This window comes from Cervus elaphus, chromosome 18, assembly GCF_910594005.1.
Source record: "Cervus elaphus chromosome 18, mCerEla1.1, whole genome shotgun sequence".
NCBI classification, from domain to species: Eukaryota; Metazoa; Chordata; class Mammalia; order Artiodactyla; family Cervidae; genus Cervus; species Cervus elaphus.
This window is the reverse complement of record NC_057832.1, coordinates 26,419,878-26,442,340: the sequence shown is the minus strand read 5'-3', so window position 1 is coordinate 26,442,340 and position 22,463 is coordinate 26,419,878. Positions and strand designations below refer to the sequence as shown.

Genomic DNA, 22,463 nt, shown 5'->3' with positions numbered 1-22,463 from the left:
GGACGGAAATGTGTGAATTTAATTCAGAGGACCATTATATCTACTACTGTGGGCAAGAATCCCTTAGAAGAAATGGAGTGGCCCACATAGTCAACAAAAGAGTCTGAAATGCAGTCCTTGGATGCACTTTCAAAAAATGACAGAATGACTTCGATTTGTTTCAAAGGCAAACCATTCAACATGACAGCAATCCAAGTCTATGCCCCAACCACTGATGCTCAAGAAGCTGAAATTGAATGGTTCTGTGAAGATCTACAACACCTTCTAGAACAAACACCATGATAATATAGCCTTTCACCACAGGGGATTGGAATGCAAAAATAGGAAGTCAAGAGATACCTGGAGTAATAGGAAGTTTAGCTTTGGAGTACAAAATAAAGCAGGGCAAAGGCTAACAGAGTTTTGCCAAGAGAACACACTGGTCATAGCAAACACCCTGTTTCATCAACACAACAAATGACTCTACACATGGACATCACCAGATAGTCAACACCAAAATCAGATTGATTATATTCTTTGCAGCCAAAGATTGAAAAGCTCTATACAGTCAGCAAAAACAAGCCTGGCAGCTACTGTGGCTCAGATCATGAGCTACTTATTGCAAAATTCAGGCTTAGATTGAAGAAAATAGGGAAAACCACTAGGCCATTCAAGTATGACCTAAATCAAATCCCTTATGATTATACAGAGGAGGTGACGAATAGATTCAAGGGATTATATCTGGTAGACAGAGTGCCTGAAGAACTACTGACGGAGGTTCATAACATTGTACAGGAGGCAGTGATCAAAACCACCACAAACAAAAAGAAATGCAAGAAAGCAAAGCAGTTGTCTGAGGAGGCTTTACAAATAGCTGAGGAAAGAAGAGAAGTGAAAGACAATGGAGAAAGGGAAAGATATACCCAACTGAATGCAGAGTTTCACAAAACAGCAAGGAGAGAAAAGAAAGCCTTCTTAAGTGAACAATGCAAAGAAATAGAGGAAAACAACAGAATGGGGAAAGACTAGAGATCCCTTCAAGAAAATTGGAGATATCAAGGGAACATTTCATGCAAGGATGCACATGATAAAGGGCAGAAATGGTAAGGACCTATTGGAAGCAGAAGAGGTGGCAAGAATACACAGAACTATACAAAAAAGGTCTTAATGACTTAGATAACCATGATGGTGTGGTAACTCACCTAAAGCCAGATATTCTGGAATGTGAAGTCAAGTGGACCTTAGGAAGCATTACTACAAAAAAAACTAGTGGAGGTGATGGAATTCCAGCTGAGCTATTTCAAATGCTAAAAGATGGCACTGTTAAAGTGCTGCACTCAATACGTCAGCAAATTTGGAAACCTCATCAGTGGTTTCCAGGACAGGAAAAGATCACTTTTCATTCCAATTCCAAAGAGGGGCAATACCAAGGAATGTTCAAACTACCACACAACTGTGCTCATTTCACTTGCTAGTAAGGTTATGCTCAAAATCCTTCGAGCTAGGCTTCAGCAGTACATGAACCAAGAACTTCCAAATGTACAATGTTTAGAAAAGGCAGAGGAACCAGAGATCAAATTGCCAACATTCATTGAATCACAGGGAAAGCAAGGGAATTCCAGAAAAACATCCACTTCTGCTTCATTGACTATGCTAAAGCCTTTGACTGTGTGGATCACAACAAACTGTGGAAAATTCTTAAAGAGATGGGAATACCAGACCACCTGACATGTCTCCTGAGAAACTTGTATGCAGGTCAGGAAGCAACAGTTAGAACTGGACATGAACAATCAGTTCAGCTCAGTTCAGTTGCTCAGTCATGTCCAACTCTTTGCGACCCCATGGACTGCAGCACGCCAGGCCTCCCTGTCCATCACCAACTCCCGGAGTTTACTCAAACTCATGTCCATTGAGTCGGTGATGCCATCCAACCATCTCATCCTCTGTCATCCCCTTCTCCTCCCACTTTCAATCTTTCCCAGCATCAGGGTCTTTTCAAATAAGTCAGTTTTTTGCATCAGGTGGCCAAAGTATTGTAGTTTCAGTTTCAGCATCAATCCCTCCAATAAACACCCAGGACTGATCTCCTTTAGGATGGACTGGTTGGATCTCCTTGCAGTCCAAGGGACTCTCAAGAGTCTTCTCCAATACCACAGTTCAAAAGCATCAATTCTTTAGTGCTCAGCCTTCTTTATAGTCCAACTCTCACATCCATACATAACTACTGGAAAAACCATAGCTTTGACTAGATGGACCTTTGTTGGCAACGTCATGTCTCTGCTTTTTAATATGCTGTCTAGGTTGGCCATAACTTTCCTTCCAAGGAGTAAGCATCTTTTAATTTCATGACTGCACTAATTATCTGCAGTGATTTTGGAGCCCCCCAAAATAAAGTTTGTCACTGTTTCCACTGTTTCCACATCTATTTGCCATGAAGTGATGGGACCAGATGCCATGATCTTAGTTTTCTGAATGTTGAGCTTTAAGCCAACTATTTCACTCTCCTCTTTCACTTTCATCAAGAGGCTCTTTAGTTCTTCTTTGCTTTCTGCCATAAGGGTAGTGTCATCTGCATATTGGAGGTTATTGATATTTCTCCTGGCAATCTTGATTCCAGCTTGTGCTTCCTCCAGCCCAGCGTTTCTCACGATGTACTCTGCATATAAGTTAAATAAGCAGGGTGACAATATACAGCCTTGACGTATTCCTTTCCCTGTTTGGAATCAGTCTGTTGTTCCATGTCCAGTTCTAACTGTTGATTCCTGACCTGCATACAGATTTCTCAAGAGGCAGGTCAGGTGATCTGGTATTCCCATCTCTTGAAGAATTTTCCACCATTTGTGGTGATCCACACAGTCAAAGGCTTTGGCATAGTCAATAAAGCAGGAATAGATGTTTTTCTGGAACTCTCTTGCTTTTTCAATAATCCAACAGATGTTGGCAATTTGATCTCTGGTTCCTCTGCCTTTTCTAAATCCAGCTTGAACACCTGGAAGTTCACGGTTCACATATTGCTGAAGCCTAGCTTGGAGAATTTTGAGTATTACTTTACTAGTGTGTGAGATGAGTGCAATTGTGCGATAGTTTGAACATTTTTTGGCATTCCCTTTCTTTAGGATTGGAATGAAAACTGACTTTTTCCAGTCCTGTGGCCACTGCTGAGTTTTCCAAATTTGCTGGCATATTGAGTGCAGCACCTTCACAGCATCATCTTTTAGGATTTGAAATAGCTCAACTGGAATTCCATCACCTCCACTAGCTTTGTTCGTAGTGATACTTCCTAAGGCCCACTTGACTTTGCATTCCAGGATGTCTGGCTCTAGGTAAGTGATCATACCTTTGTGATTATCTGGGTCATGAAGATCTTTTTTGTACAGTTCTTCTGTATATTCTTGCCACCTCTTCTTAATATCTTCTGCTTCTGTCAGGTCCAAACCATTTCTGTCCTTTATTGAGCCCATCTTTACATGAAATGTCCCCTTGGTATCTCTAATTTTCTTGAAGAGATCTCTAGTCTTTCCCATTCTATTGTTTTCCTCTATTTATTTGCACTGAGGAAGGCTTTCTTATCTCTCCTTGCTATTCTTTTGAACTCTGCACTCAAATGGGTATATCTGTCCTTTTCTCCTTTGCTTTTTGCTTCTCTTCTTTTCACGGCTATTTGTAGGGCCTCCTCAGATAGCCATTTTTCTTTCTTGCATTTCCTTTTCTTGGGGATGGTCTTGATCCCTGTCTTCTGTACAATCTCATGAACCTTCGTCCATTTTTCATCAGGCACTCTGTCTATCAGATCTTATCCCTTGAATCTATTTCTCACTTCCACTGTATAACCATAAGGGATTTGCTTTAGGTCATGCCTGAATGGTCTAGTGGTTTTCCCTACTTTCTTCACTTTAAGTCTGAATCATGAAACAACTGACTGGTTCAAACTGAAAAAGGAATATGACAAGGCTATATATTGTAACCCTGCTTATTCTACTTAAATGCAGAGTATATCATGTTAAATGCCAGGCTGGATGACTCACAAGCTGGAATCAAGATTTCCGGGAGAAATATCAACAACCTCATATATACAAATATGTGACTCTAATGGTAGAAAGTAAAGAGGAACTAAAGAGCCTCTTGATGAGGGTGAAAGAGGAGTGTGAAAAAGTTGGCTTAAAACTCAACATCCAAAACCTAAGATCATCACATCTGGTCTCATCACTTCATGGCAAATAGAAGGGGAAAATGTTGGAAATAGTGACAGATTTTATTTTCTTGGGCTCCAAAAATCACTGCAGATGCTGACTGCAGCCATGAAATTAAAAGATGCTTGCTTCTTAGAAGGAAAGCTATGACAAACTTAGTGTATTAAAAAGCAAAGAGATCACCTTGCTGACAAAGGTCCATCTAGTTAAAGCTATGGTATTTCCGATAGTCATTTATGGATGTGAGAGTTGGACCATAAAGGCGGCTGAGCACCAAAGAATTGATGCTTTCAAATTGTGGTGCTGGAGAAGACTCTTGAGAGTCCCTTGGACTTCAAGGAAATCTAACCAATCAATCTTAAAGGAAATCAATCCTGAATATTCATTGAAAGGACTGATGCTGAAGCTCCAATACTTTGGCACCTGATGCAAAGAGCCAACTCCTTAGGAAAGACCCTGATGCTGAAAAAGATTGAAGGCAAAAAGAGAAGAGGGCAGCAGAGAATGAGATGGTTACATAGCATCACCATTCAATGGACATGAATTTGAGCAAACTGCAGAAGATAGTAGAGGACAGAGAAGCCTGGCATTCTGCAGTCCATGGGGTCACAAAGAATAGGACATGACTTGGTGACTGAATAACAACAACAACAAAACCTTTTTAACCCCTGGCCAATCTCTCTCTCCTGTCTCTGCCTGGCTCATCTCTCCCTCTCCCCGCTGCTTACCTCATTACTCCTATAAACTTGCAACCTAAAATTTTTAATTCAGAACTAAGAAGGCTATTACAAGGATGTGTTCACACAATGATTTGAATTTTTAAAAAAGAAAGTCTAAATATTTTTCTGGCAGAAAATAACTGATTTAGTTGAAAGTTTCAATTGCAAGGACTGACTTTGTTACTTAAATTACATGTTGGCCATTTGAATTGACTAGTGTTAGTTGCTCAGTCATGTCAGCCTCTTTGCAACCACATGGACTGCCAGGGTGCTCTGTCCATGGGATGCTCCAGGCAAGAATACTGTAGTGGGTTGCCATTCCCTTCTCCAGGGGATCTTCCCAATCCAGGGATCAAACCCGGGTCTCCCACATTGCAGGCAGATTCTTTACCATCTGAACCACCAGGGAAGCCCTTTGAAATGACAAAGAGGCAAAAACTTGAGGCCTCCTTCCTGACCACATTTTGAATCTCTCCTCAGTTCAACCCCTTCACAATATTTAATGGTTCCCTATCTGACATTTGCCCTATCTCGAAACCTACCTCAAGGGAGAGAATAAAAGGAAATTGAGATGTGTGTGGTCCCAAAAGGAGAAAGGAGGCATGGAGAGACCCAAGCAGACGATAATCCACCAACGGGCTAGGAACACCCCAAAGAAGGTAGCAACTGACCCCAAAATGAATCAAAACGACCGTCACCTTAAACTCCTTAAGAGACTCAATGCAGAGATCTCTGAATATGACAGATACTTCATGAACAAGTCTTTAAACATTTTTGGAGGGTTGGCAATATGGCAATCTTCACTCATTCTGACAAGGCAGTAGGTAGACTGTGAGGACTTGACTTTGTGCAGAGCTGGGGCAGAAGAGGGTTGCGGCAAATCATCTGCTCCTGACTCCCAGTTGGAAGTGGACAGAAATCACTGTGCATGTTTCGGTCCAATAATACCTCCTCACTGATTGCCATTCACTGTTAGAGACAAGCCCTTTTAGTCACTGATGGGGCCCATCGTCCAGAGTGTGGGAATGCAAAGATCTGAAGGAAAACACCCACAGACTCATTCAAAGTCCAACAGAACAAGGAAGCAGAGGAAGAAATTGAGACAGAAGGAGGAAGTGGCGGAGAAATCTGGCAGATCAGAGCCAATGGAGATGAAAGGTTTGGTTCCTCAGAAAGGTTTAATTAAAGAAACAAAGAAGCAGGGTGGAATGAGGTGGGATGTAAGAAACAAATGGGATTTTATGGGATTTTAACTAGTAGAACAAAAATAGTAGAGAAGAAATGGATGAAGTGAATCGACCTAACAGAGAGAGTAAGAGCATGCGTGGGCACACACAGAGCAGAAAGCACAGACACACTTGCTGCCCCCAGCCCTGCCTGCCCAGGTTTCAGTCCCTGCAGGAAGCCCTGCCCAGTGTCCCCGGGCTGAGCCAGCACCGCCCCTGTGTGTCTCCTCTGCCGCAGCCCTCCTCAAGGAGTGTGATCATTGCTTGAAAGAGGGACCTTGGCTGGTCTTTGTACCAGTGTCTAATTCCAAGGAGATTTTCAGAGAATAAATTAACCATTCTTCCCATGAAACGGAGGTGTGAAAATAAAGCCCAGAAAAGTCAAATACGGAGTGAAGTAGTTGTGACTAAAGACAAAACAAAACATGACAAAGGTATGAAATTCTTTTTTAAAAAATACAGATTCTTTGCTTTCATACCAAGAGATTCTGACTCAAACTTTCTGGCTATCTCTCCAATTACAGTTCCAGATTTAGAAAGAAACAACTCTTCCAGGAAAATTCCTGTCATCAAATATTTTCTTCAAATTCTGAGTAAACATTATCATTATTTTCGGTTTTCAATTACATTTTCAGAAAAAACTGTCAATCAAGAATAAGAGAAGAGGACTTCCCTGTTGGCTCAATGGGAAAGAATCCACCTGCCAATGCAGGAGAGAAGCCACCGTCAATGTATTCAATCCACCTGCCAACATGTTCAATTCCTGATCAGGGAAGACCCCACGTGCCACAGAGCAACTAAGCCCACGAGCCACAACTACTGAGCCTGTGCTCTAGAGCCTGGAAACCACAACTGCTGAAGCCCATGTGCCCTAGAGCCCATGCTCTGCAAGAAGAGCACGTGAAGCCTAGCACTGCAACTAGAGAGGAGCCCCCACTTGACAGAACTAGAGAAAAGCCTGAGCAGCAACAAAGACCCAGCAGAGCCAAAAATAAAAATTTTTTAAAAAACATAAAAACAGAAGGAATAAGAGAAGAATGAAGGTGGTTCTGACACAACAAAGATTTCTTGGTGACGTCAGTGATTCTGACACAACAATGGGTCTGACAGGAGTGAAATGAATGTGCACCTCTACGAGCCCTGATTCAGGTGATCCACAGGCCACACTGTGGAAAAGCTACTGTGCAAACCACAGACCGCAACCCCTACCCTGACCGTCTTACAGAGATGATGATGTCCAAGGGCATACAAGAATCATTAAGAATGTTCTTCTGTGAGCGTTTTCTCCTGAGGCAGGAGGGGCCCCTAAGCACCGTGATCACGGCCGCTGTCTGTATTCACGCCAGAAGGCGGGGACGAGAAAGCCGCCGTCACAGTCCCCAAGGCACTGCCGAAATAAATGGACAGGGCAGGTTGGAAACTGCTTGAAAGTCCCTCACAATGGGAGCGTTCTTCAAAGAAAAGGTTAATAGTCAACAGCAACAACAACAAATCAAATATGCTTCATAAGGAACTTGGATTCCTTTTCTCGGAAACACTAAGGAGCCGCCCTAAGGAGGGAGGGACTGGCGGTAGAGATGTGCTGGAGAAGAGTATAATGAATAAGCAGACTAGAGCAAGGCTACAGAGAGGAGCGAGTATTTCAGCCTGGGGAATCTCACTGACGGATTTTATAAAGCCTCCGACAGTTAAATAAGCCTCCCACGTAGGTTTAAGAGAAATGGCCACGTCTACCATACAGTGATGAAAAAAGATTTTGAGTAAAACAGTTATGAGAAAATCTAGAAATGAAAAGCCTTCCTGCTGCTGAATCCAGACAGTATCTCCACCCATTGCTGTGTCTTCCATGACATTATACATAGAGCATATTCTATAAACAAAAACTGTATATATTGAAACATTTAACTTTTATTTTAAACATTTAGACTTATATAAAAGTCACAATAATAGCACAGAAAGGCACCATACACCCTTCACCCAGCTTCCCCTAATGGCCCATCTTACATAAGCACAGTACAATCCTCATGAACATCGATATTACAGTATTAGCTAATCTAGAGACCTTATTCAGATCTCACCAGTGTTCCTACTGAAAGCCTTTTTTTTTCTGGTCCAGGACCCACTTTAGGACCACACTTTGCATTTAGTTGCCCTGTCTCCTTAGTCTCCTCTAGTCTGGAACAGTCCAAGTCCTTGTTTTTTGAACAACCTTGGCACTTTTGAAGGCCAGTTCTCTCACAGAATGTCTAGACTGGGTTTGACATTCTCTCATAGTAAGACTAAGGTTATGTATTTTGGGCAGGAATACAACAGAAGTGAGAGTGTGTGCGTTTTTCACTTTATGTACTCTTAAGAAGAAAGCAGATAAATAAAAACAGGAATGAGGGAAATGCTAAGTTTTCTTTAAAAGATAAAACATTGATGTTTTCAAGAAAGAATAAAAGCCTGTTGACAGAAGGAAACATCTTAGGTCACTGGGAGTAAGGACACAGCGAAATGGGATCATTCAAACATTGCTGAAATGAGAATAAATTGGTACAGAGATTCTAAAAAAGCAACGTGACAGATATATCACATATCCTAAAATTTTGTATAAAACCTTTGACATCAAAACTTTACTTCTGAGACTCTATCTTAGAAAGTAAGTGGAAGCCTTACTATTTATCAGTGCCATTTAAAATGGCAAGAAAATCAAAGAAAAATAACTGAACATTATTAGAGGAAACAATTGGGATTTTTTGCTACCCAGCATCTGAACATCTTCCTGATTTAGAAAGGTTAGATCCCAATAGGTAAAGAATTTAATGCCCTGATTCCCATTATGGAAGACAACCAAGGCACATGATGGCAACACAGGCTCAACCAATCAAATACTTATACCTGGAGTTTCAAATATTGAGAAAGGGATGCAAACAACCAGGGGCAGTCAGAAATTAGCAACAATTGAGGATGTTATCCTGTAAATTACTGAATCACAACATCATTTGAATTCACATGTTCACTATGTGTCATATGTGAAAATTAGGACAGTCACTGGGAAGTCAATGGGCTTTGAGAATTATACTGAGGATTTATGATGCTATGAACTGAACTGTGTTCATCTAAAAGTCCTGTGTTGAAGCTCCAATCCCCAAGGTGATGGTATTTGGAGATGGGGCCTTTTTGCAGTAACTAAGTTTAGATGAGGTCATGTGGATGGGACCCTCATGATGGTATTAGTGTCCTCAGAGAGAAATTGCTCTCTCCCTGCCATGTAAGAACACAGTGCGAAGGCAGCTGTCTATAATCCAGAAAGAAAGCCCTCACCTGCAAATTACATTAACTGTCACCACTTTTATTTGGACTCCCAAACCTCCAGGACTATGAGAAATAAATTCCTGTGTAAGCCACTCACTCAGTAGTATTTTGTTTTGTCAGCCCAAGCTGAGTAAAATATACAGGAAGATTTGGAGAATTTTTATGTACCTTAAACCTTCAACTGCCACTCTTGTCTAATGAAGCTGCCCCTACTACCTGAAGATACTTCAGTGACCTCATACGAAGAACTTTCTTTGCAAGGAAAAACCAGTTCTCTTCATCCTTCACTCCCCTACACCACCAGTCTTAAAACTAGAGTCAGATCCCAAAACGTCCCGGGCATACAGTGACAGCATCGATCACGTTTGGAGAAGGCTTATACACCAATGGAATTGCTAGAATCTACAAAAATCTTAGAAATGTGTGTGGAAACGAATTCTACAGATGCTCAAACAAGTGTACACAGCATAAGTATATTCACCAGAGATCCTAGATATGACCAACTAATTCAAGCTGCTACAAGTGGCTTTAATTGGTGTTTGGATGATTTTCCTGAAACTTAGACATAACAGTAGTCAACACAAAATGAAGTTGAGATGCCATAAAAAAAAAAGGCACTCTTAAACTGGAAGATACACAAGAGCTCATGAAATAATATTGGAATGGATTAATCACAGGTAACTCAACAGCCACCTGCCCTCTAACTATGTCCCCAAGGGGATCTGACACTTCATTCACCCAGGCCTTGAGAAATACAGTGCTGAGAAGAGGGCCAGCATGTCTGAAAAGCACTTAGGTGCTTTTGCCTAAAACCAGGACACTGGTGAGAGATGCCACAGTACAGTGGGCTCCCTGACTTCCAAGAGGATGGGCCGTGACCCCAGGTGCCGCTGACCTGCCACACACAGGATGAGAGCGACTGCCAGAAGCAGGAAGGAGAGCCAGGTAAAGACTGGAGCGGTGTCTTGCAGGGCTCTTCAGCAGAGAACACTGACTGCGAAGTTCATAGCACAAAAATATACCAACAGATCACCAAAGCACTCCTTAGTCTGTATAATCAGCAGGTCTCCAGGCTAGTAAATAAGAGCCTAACCGGAGCACAGGTATTGGATATCATAATACCTCACAGATGAAGAGCTCCTAACTGAAGGGGAAGTGGGGGATTTTTTTGAGGAGGATGTTGCAACACCACCAGCATTTACTGTGAAACTTCCCCTAGTCTTCGAAGGAGAAGAGAAATGTGAGGAACTGTTACACCTGATTTCTAAAGTTCCTGGCTCCGGGCTGCCTCCAACATAGTACAGGGTTATTTAGCTGTACCACCCATTTCCTGATTATACCCAGTCATGTGAGTGGCATTTCAGAAGATGCACGATAAGAAAGTTATGCCATAATACGGGGGATTCTGTGCATAACATAAGCTAATTAGATCTTTTCTGGCTAGGAAGAAAAAGATTTCTTTGCTCTCAGTGGAAAAGATTTAATTTGTTTTTGGAAACACATGCTGCAACTAAGTGGAAAGGTCTGCTGTGCTTTAAAGATGACGCTAAGTACAGAATCTGTAGCAAGAAACCTCTCCAGCTCATCCATAACAAAGCAAAGGGAAGACACGACTTCCGACTTTTGGAGACCTTTTCTGGCTACCCACACACAAAACCAGAGAAATGCAGTGCTTCCAGACTATAATAAAAATCCTACTACCAGGAAATTTAAAAAAGAAGTTCTCAGCGTATAAAGCAATGACTATTGGCTTACATATCTGACTAAGGTGATATGGATGAAATTGTGTTTCTGCTCTGTGTTAATCATAAAACTGAAATAGCAAAAAATGCATTGCTTGATTGGAAAATGGGAAGATACAAAAAAGCCCCCTTTAGAGCATCATCTGTCAGTTTACTCTTGTCCTCTGGAAGGGAGAAGGTTAAGTTCTCCTACAGCTTTTAGGGAATACTTAAGAAATGCAGTCAGAAAATAAAGGTGATGATGGCAGCAAGGATAAAAATATGAATAAACTGGAATTATTGCAGAATTTTATACTCTCTGTCCACCCATGAACTATTATTTTAATTATTTTAAAAGGTGAAGTCCAAACATAAATTCTCAGGCTATGCATTTTCAGACACCTTGCAAATCGCTATCTAAAGACAGCTTATAACAGGTTAAATCTTGAGAACTTTTTTTTATTTTACTGATGTTATCATGCCACCTAATTATAATATTTCCCTGTTTAAGGAGAAAAAGATTTCAAAAGAAAACAAAGATTTTTAAGGTGCCACAGATTGGAAAGGGTTTAGCAGATTAAGGGATAAAATTTGTTAGAAAAATTTTAATATTATGGTAACTCTATACACAATGGTGCTAAAGAAAAAGAATTGCAAAAGGCTGCCAAGGTCATAAAAATTAATTAGAGACTTTATTTACATAAGACATTATCTATATAGGCAGATACAACAAAAAGATGGTAATGCGGTTGTGTGTGTGAGTGTGTGTTCAAACTTTCCTCACAGAAAGACAAGTCCAGGGATGAAATACATGCACATCACACACATTTTGGGGTTGCATGGCTTTTTTGCTATCAAGGAAATGTAATTTTAGTGCCATGAAGATAGGAAGTACTTTTTAACACATCTGTGTGTGTGTGCGTTAATCACTCAGTTTTGTCTGACACTTTGTAACCCCATGGACTGTAGCCCGCCAGGCTCCTCTGTCCATAAGATTCTCCCAGGCAAGAATACTGGAGTGGGTTGCCATGCCCTTCTCCAGGAGATCTTCCCAACCCAGGGATCGAACCTATGTCACCTGCTTCACAGGCAGATTCTTTACCATCTGAGCCACCAGGGAAGCCCCTTCCTTTCTTAATCTAAGTTTAATAACTTCAAACAGTCCTGGGAGTTACTTCAGTTTTCCTCATCAATGAGCTTCCTCTAGCATTTACCCAGAGTCTTGAACTTGGGGGGCCTTTGGGGCTTTCCTGGGAGTCCCAAGGGCACCTAAGTGCCTGGATTCCTTAGGAAGGGTCCTGCTCACTCACTCAGTCATGTTGGACTCTTCGCGAGCCTATGGACTCTAGCCTGCAAGTCTCCTCAATGCATGGGATTCTCCAGGCAAGAATACTGGACTGGGTTGCCGTTTCCACCTCCAGGGAATCTTCATGACCCAGGGATCCAGCCAGCATCTCCTGCACTGCAGGCTGATTCTTTACCATCTGCATTACCAGGGAAACCCATTTTACTACATCTAGTATGGGAGAAAGAGAGAGAGACAAAGACAGAAGAGGGGGAGAAAGATGAAAGATTTGAAGAGAAGAAAGTGTAGCGAAATGGCAATACCATTCAGCCCTAGAAGCAATATGCCTAACTCTAAGACAAAACAGATTATTTCTTCTCTTGTGCAAAGTCTTACAGGAACCTTCTGAATGTTTCTTCCAAGTCCATTGTTTCTTTATCACTTCCCCTGCAGGAGGTGTATTAGTGGCACTTTCATTGCCATCGTTTTTTCCTTCACATTCATTGCATAGCTATCCACTCCCCCACCCACCCACCCACCTACACACACACACACACACACACACACCCTCCCCTTCCAAGACCTAAAGTTGTCAGATTAAAACCCCACTTCATATTTACCACAGTTATCGCTTGCACGTATGTGGCTAAGTAAGAAAAAGGGTGGAAGGTTTGTTGGGAAAATCTAGAAGCCTAGTTGAAATTTTCATAGAGACACTGTCTCGGATAGGTGACCAAGTTGGGTCCTCCTAACCCTGCCTGCCTTGGTGCCAGGAGCGTGCCCTGAGCACCCTGAAGTGGCACTGAGACGGAGAGGAGATGCGTGCGGGGAGCAAGGCGCAGGAGCCCTGGTTCCCAAAGGTGCATGGCAGGTAGTTGATGGGCTGCAGCCTGACAGGACGCTGGAAAAGACAAGAGGGGGGACGGATGATGAGCGGCTGTTTGCACTGGAAACGGGCGCCCAGTAAATAGACAGGAAGGAAAGAAAGGTCAGTGGAGGGGATGCAGGATTGACAAGCCCAGGGACGTAAAAGCTGCTGCCCAGAGGCCTGTGCTGCCGGCCAGCAGCAGCAGGGTGCTGGCAGCACGGAGATGCGGGCACAACCCGGCTCCCGCAAGGAGCGGCGGCCACAGGCCGGACTCGGGGTTCCCGTGTGCGCATACAGGCAGGCAGCTGCCTGGAGCACCAACCCGACGCCCGCAGGCCACCGGGGTCCTGTTTAAGGACTCAGGGCCGCTTCTGGATCCTGGGTGTTGCTTGCTGTTACTGAGAGCCGCAGCGTGCATACGGGGAACAGCGTTCTGATAACGCCAGTGTCAAGGATTAAGGTGTGATTGACACCTTCCTAGGGCTTCCCCTGTGGCTCAGGAGTAAAGAATTCCCCTGCAATACAGGAGACACAGGCTGGATCCTGGGTCATGAAGATTCCCTGGAGGTGGAAACGGCAACCCAGTCCAGTATTCTTGCCTGGAGAATCCCATGCATTGAGGAGACTTGCAGGCTAGAGTCCATAGGCTCTCAAAGAGTCCAACATGACTGACTGACCAGGACCCTTCCTAAGGAATCCAGGCACTTAGGTGCCCTTGGGACTCCCAGGAAAGCCCCAAAGGCCCCCCAAGTTTAAGACTCTGGGTAAATGCTAGAGAAAACTCACTGATGAGAAAAACTGATGTAACTCCCAGGTCTGTTTGAGGTTATTTAACAGATTAAGAAAGGAAGGGGCTTCCCTGGTGGCTCAGATGGTAAAGAATCTGCCTGTGAAGCAGGTGACATAGGTTCAATCCCTGGGTTGGGAAGATCTCCTGGAGAAGGGCATGGCAACCCACTCCAGTCTTCTTGCCTGGTAGAGTCTCATGGACAGAGGAGCCTGGCGGGCTACAGTCCATGGGGTCACAAAGAGTCATACATGACTGAGTGAACAGCACCTAAGGTCTGAGACACATATCTGAACAGAAGTGTTCACAGTACAAGTCTGAAACATCAGTGGGAATTCAGACTAGAAGACCCTGTGCCCTGGACTCCATGCCACGCCATCCCTCCACGCCCTTTCACTTGGTTACTTGGCATCTCTGGGGTAGTGCCGCGGGCCAGACAGGTCTCCAACCTTCCCTTTGTGTGTCTGTTCTTGACAGACATCAAAGCCAACATGATTAGAAACCGCCTGACAGCTCTATCAAGAAAAAAGAAACAATTTTTGACTGGGTCAAAGTTCTGAGAGCAACTCAATCTGTTAAATAATATATTTCAGACAGCATTCTAGAAAACAAAATTTTTTAAAACCACATTATGAGGCTATTAGGTATCAGAGTATATGGAATGAAGGCTGCATTTTTTAGTCCTTTACAAATCCTTTCTCTTCTAATGCAGCCTGAGTTAATTCCATAAAGCTGGCCTGTTACACTTAAATTCTTTCAAATATCAGTACTCTAACAAAGGTTTCTATTGAAGACCTGCAGGGCTTGTTAAGAACTGTCACTATAAAAATATCATCTCATGGTCTTTGATATTTTCTAAAGTAAAAGAGCAATTAGAATGTAACTCTGGTTTGAGCTTAGCTGCATTCCAATCCAATTAGCTTTATAAATTAATAGCTCTTTGTATCTTAACAGTAGGTGATGTTGTTTAATTAGTCAGTTTATTGTCTTCAGTCTTAGTTCGGAATTTCACATTCTGATGAGTTACAGAGTTTTAATTGAGTGGATGAACATTCATCTAGAAAACTGTTTGTGTTCAAGCGTCTGTCGAGAACACTGTGGTATATTAAAATTCCCAGGTGCAACAAAATTACAATATTCTATCTCCAGAATTTATAGTATTTATGGTAGGAACCACAAACAAGGTGCTTGTAGTACTCCAGGCATGCAGGTACTTTGTCTTTTCGTTAATTATTTAAGTTTCTTTATTTTCTTTTCACTTCAGTTTCTTTCTTTTTTTCTTCCCAGGATAACATATAATATAATATAATGAAAAGTGAAAATGTTAGTAGCTCGGTCATGTCCGATTCTTTGTGACCCTATGGACTGTAGCTCACCAGGCTCCTCTGTCCATAGGATTCTCCAGGCAAGACTACTGGAGTGGGTTGCCATTCTCTTCTCCAGATCTTCCCAATCTATAGATCAAACCTGTGTTTCTTGCATTTCAGGTAGATTCTTTACCATCTGAGCCACCAGGGAAGCCCCATTATATTATATTATATTATATTATATTATATTATATAGGATTCCTTGGCATCAAACCAAGTAAATTCATGCAGATTTCATATTCGGAATGGCAGGAGCACTGGAGCTGAGTAGCAGCTGCCCCTCTGAATAGACCAGCTGCTCTCCCCTCTTACCATCCTTACTAGGCATGTGCCATTTTCTTGCTTTAACTGTCAGGTCCTTGTGTGTGCTTTTCACATTTGCTGCTATTTATACACATACAAGGCCTTGCAGTGTATGTCTGATCTGAAGGCTATATCTTTCTTAGAATTGTCCACATATATGCAGTAGAGACTTTATATCTGGGTTGTACAACAACTCTCTTCCCTTTTCCCATCAGGCATGCTGGGGGAAATATTTATTCACCAAATACTAGGATATAAAAGGAATAAAGACCAATAGCAACAATGCTTGAGTGCCAATAGACATCAAAATAACTACACATTGCCTATGACTGGGACTCAAGATTTGATGGTAGAAGGTTTTATCAAAAGGAAGAGGAGGAAAAGATGGCATGTAGGAAAGAAGAAAAGAAATGAGTGAGTGAGAAGGAAAAAGAGAGGAAAAGCAAACTCTAGGAGGGAAAGACACTCCATCCTGTCCCTCTGGTATAGAAACACCTATAGTGCCAGCTCCTTCAGGACAGCGCAAGGGTCCCAGTGACACCAGCCTGCCCAAAATTGAAGCAACACATTAGAAATGGATAGGGAGGAGGTAGAAGAGGAGTCAGGTTTTTATCTACTAGATAACAAGGTCATGCAATTATTTGGAAAATGAGTAGAGATATCCCATTTGTTCCATACAGACCCATTAAGGAAAAGTAGTTCTTCTGAAATATGTTCACTTCTCCCAAGGTTTTGCTCACTTGAGTGCTTAAGCCCACCTATATATGTCAGTAATAGACAACAGTCTCATCATCTTCTAAACCAACCATTCAGGTGGCAAAAAAAAGCTAGTTTCATTATTTCAGCTTATTCCCAATATCTAATAATAGAAGACATTTTGAGGGCACTAACAGGGTTACTTGTCAGGAACTCCTTTTACATAGACTAGAAACACACCAGGAGTGACACCTGAAATTGATCATCCTTTTAGCCATTCTGTCAGGCTTCCAAAAATTAATGAGTGGACTGCAGGAGGGAAGTGGCTTACCAGAACATCGCACAAATTTGCTGATTTTGACTTGCTGAAATTTTGCTTACCTAATGCAAAGCCAAACACGCCAATTCTCGACAGTGTTGACACCCTCCCTAAATCTTCTCTTGGGTTTCCTCCATTCTGTGTTGCTTCCTCTTCAGTCAAGCAGCAGCGAAATACAAGAGGAAGCAGCAAAGATCACTGTCCTCAGTTTATAGGATGACACAACAGATACTTCTCAGGCTTAAACTACAAAATCACTGCATTTTTATACAAGTTAAGGTTTCAAAGGCTGTATGACATTTATTCAACAGTACTAATCACGTGAATATGATGTTCAGATCACAACTTGAGATGCAGTAAGAAACTTAGCTGAATACGAAAGCATCTTGATCAGGAAGGTGATTCTCCCATGGCAAGGTTTAGCTTTTTCACTCTGTAGGATTGACCTCAGCTATTTTTCAAAATATGAGAAACTCAACTCCAGACTCTGGAAGATACAGTATTCTCTGTCCCTAAAATACTATAATTTACTAAAAATTTTTAAAAAGAAAAGAAACTAACAAAGTTTAAGGTTAACAAGTGACAGTCATTAAGGCATTCTCCAAGTTATGACAACTGAATAATAAACATTCCAAATATTTTTCTCACTTCACTTCCCCTACAAACTCTAGATCCTGACTAAGCAGCCTTAATCACAAAGCTGTTTCAGGCAACACTGATGCCTAGTGGGTCTTTGCGGAAACTATCAGATCCCTTAGGTGTTTTTTACTTCTCTCTTCCCTGTTCCCAGGTAGCTCAGTTGATAAAGAATCCGCCTGCAATGCGGGAGACCCCAGTTCCATTCCTAGGTCCAGAAGATCCCCTGGAGAAGGGATAGGTTACCCACTCCAGTATTCTTGGGCTTCCCTAGTGGCTCAGCTGGTAAAGAATCTGCCCGCAATGCAGGAGACCTGGGTTTAATCCCTGGGTTAGGACGATCCCCTGGAGAAGGGAAAGGCTACCTATTCCAGTATTCTGGCCTGGAGAATTCCATGGACTGTATAGTCCATGGGGTTGCAAAGAGTTGGACATGACTGAGCGACTTTCACTTTACTTTCCGTGGTGGCTCAGTTGGTAAATAACCTGCCTGCAATGCAGACCTGTGTTCAATCCCTGGGTCGGAAAGACCCTCTGGAGAAGGGAATAGCTACCCACTCCAGTATTCTTGCTTGGAGAATTCCAAGGACACAGGAGCCTGGTGGGCTACAATACATGGGGTACAAACAGCCAGACATGACTGAGCAACTAACACACTTGGATCATTTTTAAGGGAACTTGGGCATAAGTTACAATTCCATGTTTTTCTCCTTCATTCTTAGTGTTTACTTTTTTAAAGTTTTTCTATTTCTCTTAATTTCTCTTTAATTCCCTTTTATTTCTGTGTTTTGAGTTCTTACCAAATTCACATAAAATTTTTTTTAACTTGCTTTCTTTCACTTTCTTTAAAGCTTGATAAGAAAGCAACAACTGTCTAGACTTCAATAGAATAATCTTTGCCAACTTTTAAGAGAAGAGTATCCCAAAGTTTTCTTCTGAATATATTTACTAAGTTTGCTTTTTCCCATACCTCAATTACCACAATTATTTTTAAAAAATTAAATACAATTAATACTACAGTTCAAATCGTAGGAGTTTGTGTTAAACTCGACTCAAATTTCAGCTCTACCACATATTAGCTATGCAAACATGAGAAGTTGCTTAACTCTTCTTGTCCCTCAGTTTCCCCCTCTGTAAAATGACCAAAATCATCGTACTCATCTTACAGGAATATTATGAAAAGTGAATTAATAACTTGTAAGTGACTCAAAATAGTGCTGGGATATGTGAAGCACTAATAATTTATTTTGTTGTCAATACTGCAATATTTTCTGAAGCAACTTTTTAATTTTAAATATTTGCACTTAACTCATACTTTGGATTAAATAGATTTTGTAACTTGGCCTGGAGCCAAAACTAGTCAAAAGCTAAAACTTAGAATCAACACCCTTTTCCCATTATGGTATTTTTAAGTGAATGGAAACTGAATATTTTAAAAGAGACTTGCCTTCTACTTTCCATAACGCTCTAAACTGAGCATGAGCTGATGCAGGAGATCTAAGCAGTGGGGGTGGGTAGCAATAGGCATATGCATTCATGACAGCAATCAGAATCAGAGGCTTAATTTATGGACTCATAGCACATAAAAGAAAAAAAAATTCAAGCACTTACTGTAGCGGCTGCTGATTACTGACTATTCATTAAAAAGGTAGTTGGCTTGTGCCAATGTAACCCCAATGTTCTCTGTGAAGAAGAAGTCCATCATGCAGTTTTCCTATAAATTATGCAGCTCCCTGTTTATTCTTGAAAACCCATGCCCTGCTTCATAATCAAGAGCTGTTTAAAGGTTCTCACAGCCTAGGGATTGTAGCTAAAATACTGGAATCACACAATTAAAAGGAAGAAAAAACTAAATTAAGCCTTCAAAAAGGGATGTTGCCCAAGTTAAATGCTTCTCTTGTACCCAAGTGAAACTCAGTCTGACAGGCAGGGCTAAAATGTGTTCTGGTAATTGCTTCTTTCCCAGCACTGCTGAGAAATCGCTTTGTAACTCTGCCCTCCCAGCACACACACATAGAGTTATCATGATGTGATCCCAAAATGATACCTAGACCCAAAGAACAATGTTTTATAAATCCTGCAGTTGAGAAGAATGGGAAAGATTACCATGAGAACTAACTCAGTTTTCAGTCTAGCAGCATCTCAGGCATTCATCCAGAAAGGAGAGAAATGCCCTCAGAATACCATCAGGGCTTACACTTTACCTCCTCTCTATAAACAGTAGTCCACCCGGCCAAACAGTGCAGCCAGATGCTGACTTCTCAGTGTCTACACCCACATCAAGAACTAGAGAATATAAGAAATGTCTAGCTGGATCAGACAAATGTTTTATATCAGGTCATCCACAAGAGGATATCTTCATCTTCCTGACATCATTCTTAAAAGAGGGAAGGTTGACTCCAAAACGCTCCTGGATTTGTTTTCCTTAATGAAGCTGGTATGCATATAATATTGCTCCTTTTCCCCTCCTAAATCTTCCCTGACTCTATATTTATTTTCAGCTTGGACTCACCTCCTGAAGTTGCAAAAGTTATAAAAGCCTGCTATGATAAATAGTGTTTCCTTTGCTTGCCTTAAAAGAGCCTCGTTACTGATGACTGGCACAATGGGAAGCACACAGGACGTAACTGGTAGCTGGCGGGTGCAGGGTGGGGGGAGTGCATAGCAACTCAAACTGGCTGGATGTGGATGAGGCAGGGTCTGACCCTTAACTGTTTATGCAACATCTGATCTACTACCCTTGACCAGGTGCCTCAGGATGCCAACCTGAATATTTTTGGCTTGGAAGGAAAGACAATCGTATGATATCTGAGTCTCCTGCTTTTTAAATATCGATTCCAAAATATATGATACAGTATATCCACTGATTCCCTTGGCTTAGGGGTATGGTTATGGCAACTAACTTTCTCCACCCATGAAGCTGACAGAATCCTTACCACATGGCATAAAGTCATCTGGGAAATAAATGGTCAGGTTTTGCTTCACTCTGTTCTAACCTAACTTTTCGATGAAAAGCAAGCTGATCATAATCTTTTCTCTGTATCCCTTATCCTCTGTAACCATTAAGCCTTCCATCATATCCTGCACCATATTGAGATATCTTATTGCAAATTTATCCTTACTTTGTATGACCGAGCAAATAAAATGTAAACTCAGGAAATAGACTTGGGGTAGGTCATACATATGTGTGAAGCTTTGGGAGAATGCTTGAGAGACAAATTCTAAGACCATCATGGGAAAATCACCAAGAATACCAGATCAAGTTATTTCTATTCCCAAGCCAAGCCATTTGTCACCAACTGAATGTTGAACTGCAAGTAGATGAGCCAATGTCTTGTAAATGGAATTGAAACTTTGATTTGTACATGATTTGCTTGCTGGTTTGACTAAAATTTTCTCGGGTTTAAAGTAATCTATGTTACAACAGTTTTCACCCTGTGAGGCCAGCTAGTTTATAAACCCACTATTCTCTAAGTTATACCCTAGTTGAGAGAGGAAAACTCATATTGCCACAAGCACACATTGATGATTGATTTTCCCTCTTCCTGAAATATCCCATCCCATTCAATGGTTGAACAACAAGATTACCGCTCCTCAGAAATATGGACAATATGTGGCACTCATGTTCATTTTCCCTCTGCTGCTGTCACAGCTTATGGCTCTTATTTGATGGTGGGTAGACCCACTGCTTTGACTGATTCCGACACTGATGTGACAAAGGCTAGCCCACCAAGGTCAGTGGTTGGGTGTCATCCATCATGCTGCCAATACGTCTGCCATGACTGATGCGGATGATACACTGCAGGGTCCCTGAATTCTGCTACTGTATTTCTGCCTCTCTGCTACACCAGAACTGGAACTCCCAGATACTACGCTATCTCATCTCCTAATGGCCTTCTGACTACAATGGCTTCAGAACTGACCTGCTCTCACGGAGCAGTGAGAGGACAGGGTATTCAGGACTAGTGTTCCTGTTGACCCAAAAAATGTGCTCACATGTGTATGACCTCGGGTGAGGCCCTAAACTGAGCTGTCATCCTTTGCTAGAGTGTAAACATGGATGGTTTTTACCCCAATTCACAGCCCTAGTAAATAAATGCACTCCAAACATTAAAACTTGAATGATGTGAACAAATCCATTAAAGTAACCTTGAATTTTTAGCCAAGTTAGCAATAGATCAGTGAATTTTATAACTAAAAAATGAAAAAAAGAGTAATCTTCTTGTTTTTGTAGATAACATGCAATCTCAGAGGCATGATTAAAATCCTAATCCTTGCTCAATAAACACAATACTCTTGATTCTCAAGCTTCTCCTCCCGGCAAATCTGACAACTCCAATACAGGCAGAAGCACAGACGTCAATTATGGAGAAAATGCAACTGGACTGTGTGTACACTTCCTCTTCGTCGTCTTCTCCTTTTAATCAATAGCACACTGAGTTTGCAGCTTCTATTGAATTAGGCTTACAAAGCTTTTTTGTTCTCACCTGTCGCTAAGAAAAATCATTTATGGCATCCTGGATCCGAACTAGCGGAGACTGCATGAATCAAAAAGGTAAAAATGTTCCCTCCCCAGGGAGGCTGCCAGCTGTCTCATTGATTCGGCACTGCTCTTGGCGGATTCTGAGGCTACCCTGGCACCAGTTCCAGAGAAGGCTGGATAATAAGGTACCACAATGCAAACTGTTACTAGGGAGAAACAGAACATCTGGTCTGGAACAAAGGCACCGTCCTTTGCTGAGAAGCTGCCTGGCCATCCACGTCTGAGTGTGAATATGCCAGGGCCCGTCACCTGAAAGAGGGGGTCCCTAGAGCCAAGTAAGTGATGATAAAATAGAAACCATAAGGAAAAGAAACCCTGAAGGAGACTCAACACTCATCATTTTTTTCTAAATAGAGAAGGATAGTCAGTATCAACTAAGATACTTTTTCTAGGAGCTCTATTTTTTAATGCAATCAACAAATGATAAAAATTGAAATTTCAAAGAACAAAAATCTGTTGATTTCTCTTTATTCTGTGTGCACCCGTGTGTGTTTAATGGCTGAAAGCTTCTCTTGTCATCCCACTAT

The 22,463-nt window shown here is 41.7% G+C and overlaps 1 protein-coding gene across 5 annotated transcripts in view; it reads right to left on the bottom strand.

Annotated features, from left to right (window-relative positions):
- The window catches only part of NXPH1 (neurexophilin 1), a 465,780-nt gene that overhangs the window by 375,517 nt on the left and 67,800 nt on the right, over positions 1-22,463 (bottom strand). The window contains exon 1 of one of the 5 annotated variants that reach the window (XM_043872633.1): positions 19,005-19,153. The exons of the other annotated variants lie outside the window; for them this stretch is intronic. The gene's annotated coding sequence lies outside the window, so the exon portion shown is untranslated. Of the gene's footprint in view, positions 1-19,004; positions 19,154-22,463 lie in introns of those variants that run through there. 5 annotated transcript variants of the gene reach the window in all.